This window comes from Eptesicus fuscus, chromosome 6, assembly GCF_027574615.1.
Source record: "Eptesicus fuscus isolate TK198812 chromosome 6, DD_ASM_mEF_20220401, whole genome shotgun sequence".
Lineage (NCBI taxonomy): Eukaryota > Metazoa > Chordata > Mammalia > Chiroptera > Vespertilionidae > Eptesicus > Eptesicus fuscus.
This window is the reverse complement of record NC_072478.1, coordinates 105,786,237-105,799,838: the sequence shown is the minus strand read 5'-3', so window position 1 is coordinate 105,799,838 and position 13,602 is coordinate 105,786,237. Positions and strand designations below refer to the sequence as shown.

At 53.7% G+C, this 13,602-nt stretch overlaps 1 long non-coding RNA gene across 1 annotated transcript; it reads right to left on the bottom strand.

Annotated features, from left to right (window-relative positions):
* Positions 1 to 1,030: 1,030 nt before the first annotated feature.
* On the bottom strand, positions 1,031 to 11,966 carry LOC129149526 (uncharacterized). Its single transcript, XR_008556456.1, has 3 exons — positions 11,798 to 11,966; positions 10,751 to 10,868; positions 1,031 to 1,094 (listed from the first exon to the last, which is right to left on the bottom strand). It is a non-coding gene; the product is annotated as an uncharacterized LOC129149526 (long non-coding RNA).
* Positions 11,967 to 13,602: the final 1,636 nt, after the last annotated feature.

Genomic DNA, 13,602 nt, shown 5'->3' with positions numbered 1-13,602 from the left:
GGAGAGATAGAAACATCAATGATGAGAGAGAATCGTTGGTCGGCTGCCTCCTCCACGCCCCCTACTGGGGATCGAGCCCACAACCGGGCATGTGCCCTTGACTGGAATCGAACCTGGGACCCCCTCAGTCCCCAGTCCTATGGACTGAGTCAAACCAGCGAGGGCTGTAGTGGTTTTTTGAAATCAGATCTTTTCTCCACAAGTTTTTTAAAGCATTTTTGTCTTGTAGTTATTTCACAATAAACATGTTCCCAGGGCAGAAGACATCTCCTTTTTGCTCTGTTCATAAAGATCTCCCTTGAAAAGGAGTTAAAATGTCAAGAGCTGATAAAAATTCCCAGTACATCTATGACAAACCTAAGCCACTAAGTACAATTACCCTCATGTCCTTAGGGCAGAAGCAAATAAAAGTGTGGGCCCTCCGGTCAGTAATTTAATTCAAGTGCACGAACATGTGACTGCTGCCCGCCCATCCCGGCCCGAGAGTAAATGAACCCGGTAGCGACCCAGTTGCCAGGATACCAGGCCCACTGGTGAGTGCTGTAAGGAGGGTACAAATACAGTGCTTATCTATCACGAGGCAAAAAATGATATTCACGCTAACAAAAGGGGTTTCCCCCGAGGGATGAGCGTTGAAAGATGGGTCTGGGTCGGTTTATGGTGGGTCTGGAGGGAGTAAGAAGAAAAGGGTTTTCCACAGAGAACCAAGTCCTGGAAGTTAGAGTCCTCAGATGTGACACGGGTGAGCCAGGCATGAGCCAGGTTGCTTCAGGTTTAGATCCAGAGATAACCGCCGGCTGGGTTACAGACTGCCTTGAGGATGGACTGTATTTGGACAGGACATGAGTCTTGAGCCAATAGGTGGCACAGCCACATTCAGATCATTATTTATCTAGACTGATAAAATGAAAGTCCACCCTATAAGAGGTTGGATCATTATCTATATCTATATCTATATCTATATAAAATAGAGAAATATGCTAATTAACCGGGACGCTGTAACAGGCTGCTTCAAGGGCCGGGAGGGAGGCAGGGCCGGACCGGCGACTCGAGGGTGGGCAGCGCCGCGCGATTTTGAACCACACGCTGGGCTCCTAGTTATAAAATAACAAAATTAATGTACAACCCACATATGGAAATTAGCTTTAATTTAAAACAAGTTCATTTAAAACTTCTCCAAGTTTGGCTTTGAGCGTCTGTTTGTAATGTTCTCCATGGCAACAGATAGTCCAAAATAGTTAAAACTAAATATTAGGCCCTGTGTAACATGTGCTATGTAGCTATTTCTCAAGTGCCTTTTGTGTATGCAATCATGTCCCTCGTTCCAGGTCAGTCATGTATTATGTTCCGGTCGCTGTGTAGGTGTTGGAAGTGTGAAACGGACCGAACAGACCCCTGCCGTCATTCTACAGAAACCTACATTCTAGTGGGGGAGAAGCTTACCAGGTAAATGAACATATAGTATTCATTTCCAGGTTGACATGATGGAATTACATGCAAGTATCTAATTTCACTTCAACCCAAAGCACCACTAGAATTTCAGGACAGGGATTTCTTTTTTAAGGCCCCGTAATCCTAGAACAGAAATTACAGAAAAGAAGACAAGCGATATTAGAAGCTGGAGTGAGGGGTCAGACTCATGAAAACTGATTTAGCCACCTAGACCAGCCATGGGGGAAGTTGATCCACACCACGTGCTGGGGACCCGCAGCCCCAGGCACCTATGGGACTGGGGGGAAGGAGAGTGGGATGAGGAAGATGGGATGAAGCTGAGAAGCAGCAGCAGGCAGTGCACACGGCTTCCTAGCATGGACCAGGCAAGGGGGCTGCCTTCCCCACCCGCTTCCTTTTCCCCTTTCCCTGCCCCTGCCCCTGCCCCTGCCCCTGCCCCTGCAGAAGACTGCAGGTTCCCTCCAGGCAGGGAGACCCAGAGAATATTCCGTAGCCTAGGCTGAGTCCTGAACCTCTCCAGCCCCTCCCTCATGGCAGTTGTCCTCAGAGTAGGAGGGCAGAGAGCGGAGAGCGGAGGGCTCTGCTCAGGAACAGAGGTCAACATGGGAAGAATCCTGGCTGGTTTGGCTCAGGGGATAGAGCGTAGGCCTGCTGACTGAAGGGTCCCGGGGGTTTCAGGCTGGATCCCTAGTGTGGGGCGTGCAGGAGGCAGCCAATCAATGATTCTCTCTCATCATTCATGTTTCGATCTCTCTCTCCCTCTCCCTTCCTCTCTGAAATCAATAAAAATATATTAAAAACAAACAAAAAACCATGGGGAGAGTCTCCCCGAATCCTCCTAACTCCCCTAGAGCTTCCCATTAACTCTTGGTTTCCCACCTCTGATTGGCAGCAGACATAGGCTACAGGTGACATGAACCAAACGTCCAGAATGGAAGCTCGAAATCAGATAACACAAAAAATAAGGGAATTTGAGGAAAAACAAAACCAGAACAGGGAGAAGGAAACTTTTTTTAAGTCTGTGGATACCTTCATTGATAATTCATCATGAATAAGAAGGGAGTACTACTTTTTTAAGAAGAAACATTCAGATGATTTAAAAAAGAAGAACTCAGATTAAAAGCAAGCTAGCAAAACAAACAAAACAAAACAAAGGTTGAAACATCAAGTTAAGGAAACCTCTCCGAAGACCTGAGAGACTTGGAGAGAGAGAAAATGGGAAACCGTGAGACTATGCGGGAACCAGCCCAGGAGGCCCAGCCCTCCGAATAAGATCCCGACCCAGAAAAGAAAGAACAAGGAAAAGGCAGAGGAGGGAACTTCCCGGTGCGGAGCCACAGGAGTTTGCCGAGGGAAAGTGCCAGCAAGTGAAGGAAACGCACTGAGCCCTGAGCCCCGCCTCGTGAAACAGCAGGCCGGGCCAGATCAGATCCTACAAGCGCCACAGAGAACAGTCACAAGGAAACAGAAAGTGGAAAGTGGAGCCGCGCCTTCACGCTTCTGAACAAAAATGATTTTCGACCAGTAACAGCCAAAGCATTGATCAAGTGGGCGGGTAACATAGGGGTGTTTTCAGCCAAGGAAGTTCTCAAAACTGTTTTACCTCCCACACACCACATCCCAGGAAGCTCCCGGCAGGCCAGTTCCTCCAGGAGGAGGAAATAAACCTAAAGAGGCAGAAATGGGAGGTCCCACACAGCCCAGGGAGAAGGGTTCCACTCCCCCCGGGTGCCTGTTGTAGGACCAGCCCACTTGGATCCTTCGTAGCCATAAACCACACATGGTCTGCATTCCCCGCTACTACCCTCAGGGTGACCAGCTCAGCGCAGATGGCTGGCAAGGAGATAACAGGGAGAAAGAACACTGCGGCAATAGGGAAGTACCTCTTTTTTCTTTCTTAAAGAATCCAGATGTCTTTCCAACTTTAAAGTCTGAGAAAGTAAAACAAAACATTTTGGATCAAAGATTCAAAGACATGAATAGCGCCCTATTAAAAAAAAAAAAAGAAGCACCTTTATTTTTATTTATATTTATGTTTTTATTTTGAGGACACATTTATCAAAGCTGGGTACAATGAAACAAGGAAGTGCTTAGCATAGAAGAAGCTACAGAGGGCCTAGGCACCATCAGCGTGCGAGCCTGACCCAAAGGCAGGCTGCTGGCTTGGGCCCCGGCCTGCGGAGTCACCAGTTTTGTTTGTCCCTGGAGTCTGGGCAGCCCAGAATCAGGCAGGAGAGATGTCCAGATTACCTCACACCCTCCAGACCCAAGCCAGCTGCTACTGCTCCTTTGTTTGCTCAAGTTTGTGGGGATGGTGTGTCACACCAGGAAATGTCCAATAGAATATAACGCAAGCAAATTAATAATAATAAAAATAATGCAAGGCGTACAGAATGTCCCAGTCACAGCATTAAAAAAAAAAAAAGCAAAAGGAAACAAATGCAACTAATTTTCAAAGTATATATTTTTTATTGATTTCAGAAAGGAAGGGAGAGGGAAAGATAAAAACATCAATGATAAGAGTGAATCATTGATGAGCTGCCTCCTGCACACTCCCTACTGGGGATCGAGCCCGCAACCCGGGCATGTGCCCTGTGCCCTTGCCTGAAATCCAATCCGGGACCCTTCAGTCCACAGGCCTATCCACTGAGCCAAACCAGCTAGGGCACAACTAATTTTTCAAAACCAATTTATGGAGGTGTGATGGACATACAAAAAGCTGTACATATTTAATGTATACAAATTGATGAGTTTGGAATAATGTGATTGTAATCATAAGTTTTATGAAACTCAAGATAGCTAAATATTTTCATTTAACATGTAATCAACATAAAAACTATTGAGCTATTTTGCACTCTTTTTTTTTATTGTTTTAAGTATTACCTATGTTATTTTGCACTCTCTTTAGTAACTTGCACAAGGTCAGCTCTCTGGCAAATGGCACTTGGAATGAAAGTAGTTTGAAAAAGCTGGTCCCTGCCCTCAAGGAGCTTCCAGTATAGTAAAGCCACAAGTGCTGTCACAAAAACAAACCAGTTTTGGTTTGGAAGATAGAAGTGACAGAACTGGAGAAACCAAGATGGCGGCATAGGTGAAACACCTAACCTGCAGCCGGGCACAACAATTTCAAAGGCACAACTAGAGGTCAGAACGGACATCGTCCAGAACCACAGGAGAGCTGGCGGACTGAAATGCCCACAGCTGGGGGGAAGGAGAAGGCCACGGGGACAATCGGGGGAGCCGTAAAAGCCTGAGGTATGGAGAAACTGGCGGAGACACGAGCACGCGCGCCTGTGGGGAGGATGGAGCCGGAGAGGAAGGGGCAGCTGACGGCCTGGCCGGCGTTCACTGGCAGGAAGGAGATAAAGGCTCCGGAGTGTGCTAAGCGCCGGCTCCGACTGCACTGAGCGCCAGTTCCGGGCGAAACCCTGGGAAGCCAGGCGCAGGCTGGGGGAATGAATCTGGGCTGTGGGGCGCAGGCACAGAGGAGCGGGGGAAGGCAGAGCTCCAGAGGCGCGCACGGGAAGGGGCGCAAAGGACGGACTGTTGCCTGCGCCACTGAACTGCCCTAGCGGGAAGGAGACATAAGCTCAGGACCGTGCTGAACCCCAGTTCCGACTGCACTGAACCCCAGTTCCGGGCGAAACCCTGGGAAGCCAGGCGCACGCTGGGGGAATGAATTTGGGCTGTGGTGGCGGAGGCACAGAGAAGCGGCGACTCCAGACGCGCGCACTGGAAGGTGCGCAGAGGACGGACTTTTGCCTGCGCCACTGGGTGGCCCTGCTGGGAAGGAGACAGGGACGCCAGACTGCGCTGAGACCCAGTTCCAACTACACTGAAACCCAGTTCCAGGCGAGAATCTGGGAGTCCAGATTCATTAGGGGAGGGACTGGACTGTTTGGCAGTGGGCGAAACTCCAGGGCGCGTTTCTCTCAGAGGTGTTTGCAAGGAATACAGAGGGACACAGACACAGGAGCCTCATAGGGCGGGGCTGACAGGAAGCCAAGGTTGTAGGCTCCACCCTGTAGCTCCGCCCCAGCCAAGCTGAGCAGAAGTTTTTTCCTGCTGAGTGCCTCAGGTAGTGGCTGACCCACACTACATTGGAGACCCAGAAACGAGGGCATCTAGTGGTTGGTGGGAGATGACACCAGATTTCAATCACTTGCATAAGGGAGGCATTCTAGAGGCAGACTCAGTGAGTGCCAAGGCATTGCTGCATCAAGACCCGGCCCACAAACATGTCTCCTGCACAGCAACTCTTCCTATATAGACAAAGAGGGTCCTCACGGCCAATTGGCCTGGAGGACAATTCCTCCCAGTGACACCAACAACAATCAAGACTTAACTTTACAAAGGAGGACCAAGATGGAGACATAGGGCGGCAGCCTGATCGTTGCCTACCACAACAATATTGAGACTACGACGGGAGAGCAGAGCAGACACCAGCCAGAAAGACCGGGGGGCTGGCTGAGCAGATGCTCTACAACTAGAATAAAAGAGAGGGGTACGCAGGATGATGCTGATGCCAGTGACCCAAAGTCCACACTTTAAGAACTATGGCTCAGGCGACACAATGGTGGCCTGGAACGTGCTCGGCGCAGTTCCCCCGGCGGTCTCCGGCTGAGGGGACGGCTCCACTCGCTGCCGAGCACGGACAGACGAGCCCCTGGGAGACATGGGGAGGGAGACTCCGTGCTTGCTGACCTCCGAGTCCTTCAAGAATCTCAATGCCCCGAAGTGGCCAGGTGCGCACGCTCAGCGACTGGCCACCGTTGCAGACCCAAGGGCCGACGCAGCGACACCGGACCAGCCCACCGCCGGGCACCGGGCACACCAGAGCCTTGCCGAGCCCGCCGCCCAACGAGTTCTGCGGCAGCCGCCCTGGAGCTCTGAGAAAATGACCGAAGGAATTGCTGAGAGGGAATTGACCAACAGGAATTGGGATCAAGAAGACGAAACCCCGCTGAGACCCGAGTCCAGGCGAGCCTGCGAGCCTCTGGGCTCAGATGTGGTCACACTCCTCTGGGTCTAGGTGAGGCCTCACGCCCCTGGGTTTGGGTGAGGCCACGCGCCCCTGGGTCCAGGTGAAGCTGGATTCCGGGTTCGGGTGAGGCCATGTGCCCCTGGGTCCGGGCGAATCTGAACCCTGGGTCCGGGTGAGGCCGTGGGCCCCTGGATCCGGGTAAGGCTGGGTCCCGAGTACGGGTGAGGCCGTGAGCCCCTGGATCCGGGTGAGACCACGCGACCAGGGGTCTGAGAGAGGTAACGCGCCCCTGGGTCCGGGTGGCTTCGTGCACCTAGGTCCAGGTGAGGCCACGTGCCCCTGGGTCTGAGAGAGGACACGCACCCCTAGGTCCGGGCGAGACCATGTGTCCCTGGATCCGGGTGGGGCCTCGTGCACCTAGTCCCGGGTGGGGCCGCGTGCCCCTGGGTCTGGGGGAGGCCAGGCGTCCCTGGGTCCGGGTGAGACCGTGTGTCCCTGGATCCGGGTGAGGCCTCGTGCGCCTAGGTCCGGGTGAGGCCACGTGCCCCTGGGTCTGGGGGAGGCCAGGCGTCCCTGGATCCGGGTGAGACCGTGTGTCCCTGGATCCGGGTGAGACCTCGTGCACCTAGGCATGGGTGAGGTCACGTGCCCCGGGGTCTGAGAGGCCAAGCGTCCCTGGGTCCGGGTGAGACCATGTGTCCCTGGATCCGGGTGAGGCCTCGTGCACCTAGGCCCGGGTGAGCCCAAGTGGCCCTGGGTCTGGGAGAGGCCAAGCGTCCCTGGGTCCGGGTGAGACCATGTGTCCCTGGAGCCGGATGAGGCCTCGTGCACCTAGGCCCGGGTGAGGCCACGTGCCCCTGGGTCTGGGAGAGGCCAAGCGTCCCTGGGTCCGGGTGAGACCATGTGTCCCCGGATCCGGGTGAGGCCTCGTGCACCTAGGCCCGGGTGAGCCCAAGTGGCCCTGGGTCTGGAAGAGGCCAAGCGTCCCTGGGTCCGGGTGAGACCATGGGTCCCTGGATCCGGGTGAGGCCTCGTGCACCTAGGCCCAGGTGAGGCCACGTGCCCCTGGGTCTGGGAGAGGCCAAGCGTCCCTGGGTCCGGGTGAGACCATGCGTCCCAGGATCCGGGTGAGGCCTCGTGCACCTAGGCCCGGGTGAGCCCAAGTGGCCCTGGGTCTGGGAGAGGCCAAGCGTCCCTGGGTCCGGGTGAGACCATGTGTCCCTGGATCCGGGTGAGGCCTCGTGCACCTAGGCCCGGGTGAGCCCAAGTGGCCCTGGGTCTGGGAGAGGCCAAGCGTCCCTGGGTCCGGGTGAGACCATGTGTCCCAGGATCCGGGTGAGGCCTCGTGTACCTAGGCCCGGGTGAGCCCAAGTGGCCCTGGGTCTGGGAGAGGCCAAGCGTCCCTGGGTCCGGGTGAGACCATGTGTCCCTGGATCCGGGTGAGGCCTCGTGCACCTAGGCCCGGGTGAGCCCAAGTGGCCCTGGGTCTGGGAGAGGCCAAGCGTCCCTGGGTCCGGGTGAGACCATGTGTCCCAGGATCCGGGTGAGGCCTCGTGCACCTAGGCCCGGGTGAGCCCAAGTGGCCCTGGGTCTGGGAGAGGCCAAGCGTCCCTGGATCCGGGTGAGACCATGTGTCCCTGGATCCGGGTGAGGCCTCGTGCACCTAGGCCCGGGTGAGCCCAAGTGGCCCTGGGTCTGGGAGAGGCCAAGCGTCCCTGGGTCCGGGTGAGACCATGTGTCCCTGGATCCGGGTGAGGCCTCGTGCACCTAGGCCCGGGTGAGCCCAAGTGGCCCTGGGTCTGGGAGCGGCCAAGCGTCCCTGGGTCCGGGTGAGACCATGTGTCCCAGGATCCGGGTGAGGCCTCGTGCACCTAGGCCCGGGTGAGCCCAAGTGGCCCTGGGTCTGGGAGAGGCCAAGCGTCCCTGGGTCCGGGTGAGACCTTGCGTCCCTGGATCCGGGTGAGGCCTCGTGCACCTAGGCCCGGGTGAGCCCAAGTGGCCCTGGGTCTGGGAGAGGCCAAGCATCCCTGGGTCCGGGTGAGACCATGCATCCCTGGGTCCGGGTGAGGCCTCGTACACCTAGGCCCGGGTGAGCCCAAGTGGCCCTGGGTCTGGGAGAGGCCAAGCGTCCCTGGGTCCGGGTGAGACCATGCGTCCCTGGATCCGGGTGAGGCCTCGTGCACCTAGGCCCGGGTGAGCCCAAGTGGCCCTGGGTCTGGGAGAGGCCAAGCATCCCTGGGTCCGGGTGAGACCATGTGTCCCTGGATCCGGGTGAGGCCTCGTACACCTAGGCCCGGGTGAGCCCAAGTGGCCCTGGGTCTGGGAGAGGCCAAGCATCCCTGGGTCCGGGTGCGACCATGTGTCCCTGGAACCAGGTGAGGCCTTGTGCAACTAAGCCCGGGTGAGGCCACGTGCCCCTGGGTCTGGGAGAGGCCAAGCGTCCCTGGGTACGGGTGAAGCCAGATCCTGGGTCCGGGTGAGGCCGTGCGCCCCTGGATCCATCCGGGTGAGGCTGGGTCCCAGGCCCGGGTGAGACCACGCGCCCCTTGGGTATGGGTGAGGCCACGTGCCCCTTAGTCCGGGTGACGCCGTGCCCCTGGGTTCGGCCGAGACCAAACCAGAGGGAGTCGGACCTCCATTACCACCATTTGTCCACCATCCAGAGCTGAGGGGTCAGTGCTGACATGTACACATAGGGAACTACTGGACATCGAAATTGGGTCTCAAAAGAACTGTTGGTCCAGGGGGAAGCTCGCTACAGATTGATTCATTTGCCTGTCAGCATAACTATTATTGCTCGTCTCACATTCAGTTCTTATTAGTATATATCTAGTGACATATGATCTCGCTCATCTAGGGGAAATGATGAACAACATAGACTGAGGAACAAGAACAGAACCAGAAGCAAGGAGGCATCGATCGGACTATCGGGCCTCAGAGGGAGGATAAGGGAGGGTAGGGGGAGGGTGGGGGGGAGGGGGAGAGTTCAACCAAAGGACCTGTATGCATGCATATAAGCCTATCCAACGGTTAAGTTCAACAGGGGATTGGGGCATGCGTGGGGAGAGGGGTGGGATGGGAATGGGGGGATGAGGACAAATATGTGACACCTTAATCAATAAAGAAATTAAAAAAAAAAAAAAAAAAAAAAAAAAAAGCCCTACCTGGTTTGACTCAGTGGATAGAGCATCAGCCTGCAGACTGAAGGGTCCCAGGTTTGATTCCAGTCAAGGACACATGCCTGGGTTGGGGGCTCAATCCCCAGAAGGGGGCATGCAGGAGGCAGCCGATCAGTGATTCTCTCTTATCTTTGATATTTCTATGTCTCTCTCCCTCTCCCTTCATCTCTGAAATCAATAAAAATATATTTTTAAAAAAAAAAAAAAAAAAAAAAAAAAAAAAAAAAAGAAGTGACAGAACTCCGACTGGCCCAAAGGAGGACCTGGTCTTCGGCCTGGAATGAAGGCCAGCTATTGGGTGGGTTTCTCTAGTCGTGGCAAATGGTGTTTTCCAAGTTGGCCGCAACCAATGAGGTCTCTATCGTACCTGTCCTTCCTACAAAGTGATACTGACATCCTCCCATTGTGTCTGGGGCAGAAGTGTCTGGGCAGTGGTGGGCCAGGGGTCTCCCCGGGCTCTCCTGGAAGCTGGCTCTTGGAGCCATCAGTTGTGAGGAAGGCCAGGCCACGTGACAAGACCACACACAGGCGCTCTGACTGACAGCCTAGCCGAGGGCCCCGCCAATACCAGCTTCGGTGGCCGCAGCCTCGAGTGAGGACGTGCAGTACAATCAGAAATATGTTTGGTCTTTGTCCCCAGGTCCTGGCACGGAGCTCCGAACACCCCTGGAATTTCCCGAGTGACAGGAGTGTCTTTTATGACTCATAGACAAGACAACCTTTTCAACCGTACCTGAGTTTATGCTAATGAGGTGACTCAAAGCCAGTCCCCACATAGCTTCAGGGTGGAAGCTGGGCGCCAGATAAACCAACCTGTGTTAGAGGGCTGGAACCTTCAGCAGCACTCCCTGCCCCCACAGAGGGGAGAGAGACTGGGGATGGAGGTCAACCAGGTGACCGGTGGTTTAATCAGCCCTGCCTGTGAGACGGAACTCCATATGAAAACCCTGACACAGGGGGGTGCGGGAACTTCTGGGCTGGTAAACGTATTAGGTGCTGGTAGGGTGGTGTGCCCAGAATTCGCAAGGATTCTAACTCTCATTCTCCCCAGCCTCGGACCTTGTTTTTTCAGCACCTGACAGAAGTAGAATTGACCTACAGAAAGAGAGAAGGGTCACTCTGTTGTTCCACTCACCTGTGCATTCACTGCTTGCTTCTGGGTATGTCCCCTGATTGGGGGTGGCACCCATGACCTGGAGTATCCAGTCAATGCTCTAACCAACTGAGCTACCCGGCCGGGCCAAAAGCTACACCTAGTTCATGGATACAAGATGAGTATGTAGACAAGGATACATTAGTGAAACCATTCTCACAGTCTGTGTCACGCACATACCCATCACTTCCGAAAGGTTCCCCCTGCCTCCTTTACTTTGTGTGTGTGTGTGTGTGTGTGTACGTGTGTTTTAATACTTCGTTGTTCTAAATTTTCTTCCAGTTTTTTAAAAATTAATTTTAAAATTGTTTTCAATTACAGTTTCCATTTAGTATTATTTTGTATTAGTTTCAGGTGGACGGCGTATTGGTCAGACAGTCATATAATCTACAAAGTGATGCCCCTCATATTTCCGGCCCACAACTGGCACCTTATACAGTTATCAGAATATTATGGACTGTATTTCCTGTGCTATACTTTACATCCTGAGGACTATTTGGTAACTACCAATCTGTCCTTCTCAATCCCTTCACCTTTTACACCCAGTCCCCCTACCCTTCTCCCTACTGGCAACCACCAGTCTGTTCTCTGTATCTGTCTGTTTCTGCCTCTTTACTTATTATTATTTGTTATAAGAACACTTAACACAAGACCCGCATTCTTAAAATGTTAAGTATATGAAACAGTATTGTTAACTATGAGCACAATGCTGTACAGAAGCTCACTAGGACTTATTCTTCCTGTATAATATCTCTACTTTTATAAGTTCGACTATTTTAGATTCCTCAGAAAAGCGGTATCATGTAGTCTTTGCCCTTCTGCATCTAGCTTATTTCGCTCAGCACCTGTCTCACAAATAGTGGCATTCCCTTCTTTCTTAAGGCTAAATAATATTCCATTGTATCCCATTCATCTGGCTGTTCATTTATAACAAACCAGTAGTCATAAGTATAGTGGTTTCCTAAGTCTGTATGTCATTGCAGTGAATTATCAAACCTGAACCGGGCTTGAGGGAGCCCCTGAACTTACAGCCAGGCTGTCAGAAGTCTGAATGGCCCCCATGACTGGTGGCTGGCCTCTGAAGTGGGGTCATCTTGTGGGACCGAGCACAGGAACCCGTGGAATCTGACGGTAACTCCGGGTAGTTAGTGTCAGAATGGAGTCGAGCTGTTGGCCATCCTGTTGGCTGTGCGGGAAAATTCAGGAAGCCTTCAAGATGACAGCAGCCCTAGCCACCGTCCGACTGCAAACACCTGAGCCTCCCAAGGGAGCCGCCCTTTGGCTGTGCCCACTCACCCCCGAGCAGTAGGGATGATGATAAAACGGTTGTTGTCCTACAGCATTTACTAGTATCCGTTCGCTGGGTTACGGGGCGATCTGTTATGGGAACACGGGAACTAAGGCGTGTCAGGGATTCCAGGTGGGGACGCCTGCAAACCAGAGGTGAAGGAATGGGGAGGCAAAGGGCGTGCTGATGGCGCAGCCTCAGCTGTGGCTCTTGGGGTGATGGGGACAGAAAGCTCCTCTGGATTCGGGGGAGAGAGAGAGAGGAACGTGAAGAACACTGGTGAGCTCACAGAACCACAGGGAAAGTGGAGTAATCAGGACTCAGAAAGGATGGGGTCCAGGGCCATGCTGGGGACACTGATGTCACACGAACTTAGACCCACCTGCCTGAGGATGCCACTCCACTCAGATTTCCCCTCCTGGCAAAGGGAGGGGGATTCTGGTGGGTGTGGTTTGGTTAGCTACCCATCCTGTGGGGGGAAAACGGGAGGGAGGGACCCGGTGACTCACAGCCCACCAGAACCGCAAGGAATGGGGTAGAGGAAGTCCCCCCGAAAGAATGGGAAGTTGTGGCTGGGCAGGCAAAACCGAAGGGTAGCTACTGTGTTCATTAGGATTAGGCTCAGTGCGCATGACAGAGACCTAAGAGACAGCGGCTTAAACAAGGTCGGTTTACCCCCTCCCTGTGTACAAATCCAGAGGTAAGTCATTCGGGCCAGGATGTCCTTGTTACCCAGGGAGTCTCATGGCCCAGCTCCTCCCTAATGTCCCAAGACGGAGCTCCAGAGGCACATCCAAGTTCCAAGCACAGGACCAAGAAACAAGGTGAAAGGCAGCAAGGAGGGTGTGCTCAGGCGTCTTTTAGGATGATTCTGGGAAGACAAACCACTCCTTGCATCCCATTGGCCAGAACTTCGTCACCTGATCACAAAGCTGCAGTGCAGGTTGGGAAATATAGGCCCTGCTGAAAATTCTATGACCCCCCCCCTAAGGAAGAGAAGAGTGGACCCCAAAGGACAATGATCAGGTCCTGCCACACCCACCCCATGCCATCTGGCTGCCTGGTACTCACATGCACACATCTAATATTTTTAATGTTCCCATCCATCATAATGTGGCCGTCATAATCTCACTCTCAGCAAGCACACACGCACCGTCCTCAGGAGAGAAACACAGAATCAGGTGCAGGCGCTGCCATGGCTCCGAGTCAGGACAGCTTCCTTCAGTCCCACCTCGATGTTTGCAACCTGCGGACCAAACCTAAGTTTAACCGGCACCAACTCGAGTCTGACACCAACTTGAGTCTGACACCAAAAAGAAGGAAAACGCCCGGCCGTTCATTGGCCAATGCTCAGTGGTTGAACGTTGATCTATGAACCAAGAGGTTGCCGTTTGATTCCCGGTCAGGGCACATGTCCGGGTTGTGGGCTTGATCCCCAGTGTGGGGCGTGCAGAAGGCAGCCGATCCATGATTCTCTCTCATCATGGATGTTTCTATCTCTCCCTCCCTCTCCCTTCCTCTCTGAAATCAATAAAAATACTTAAAA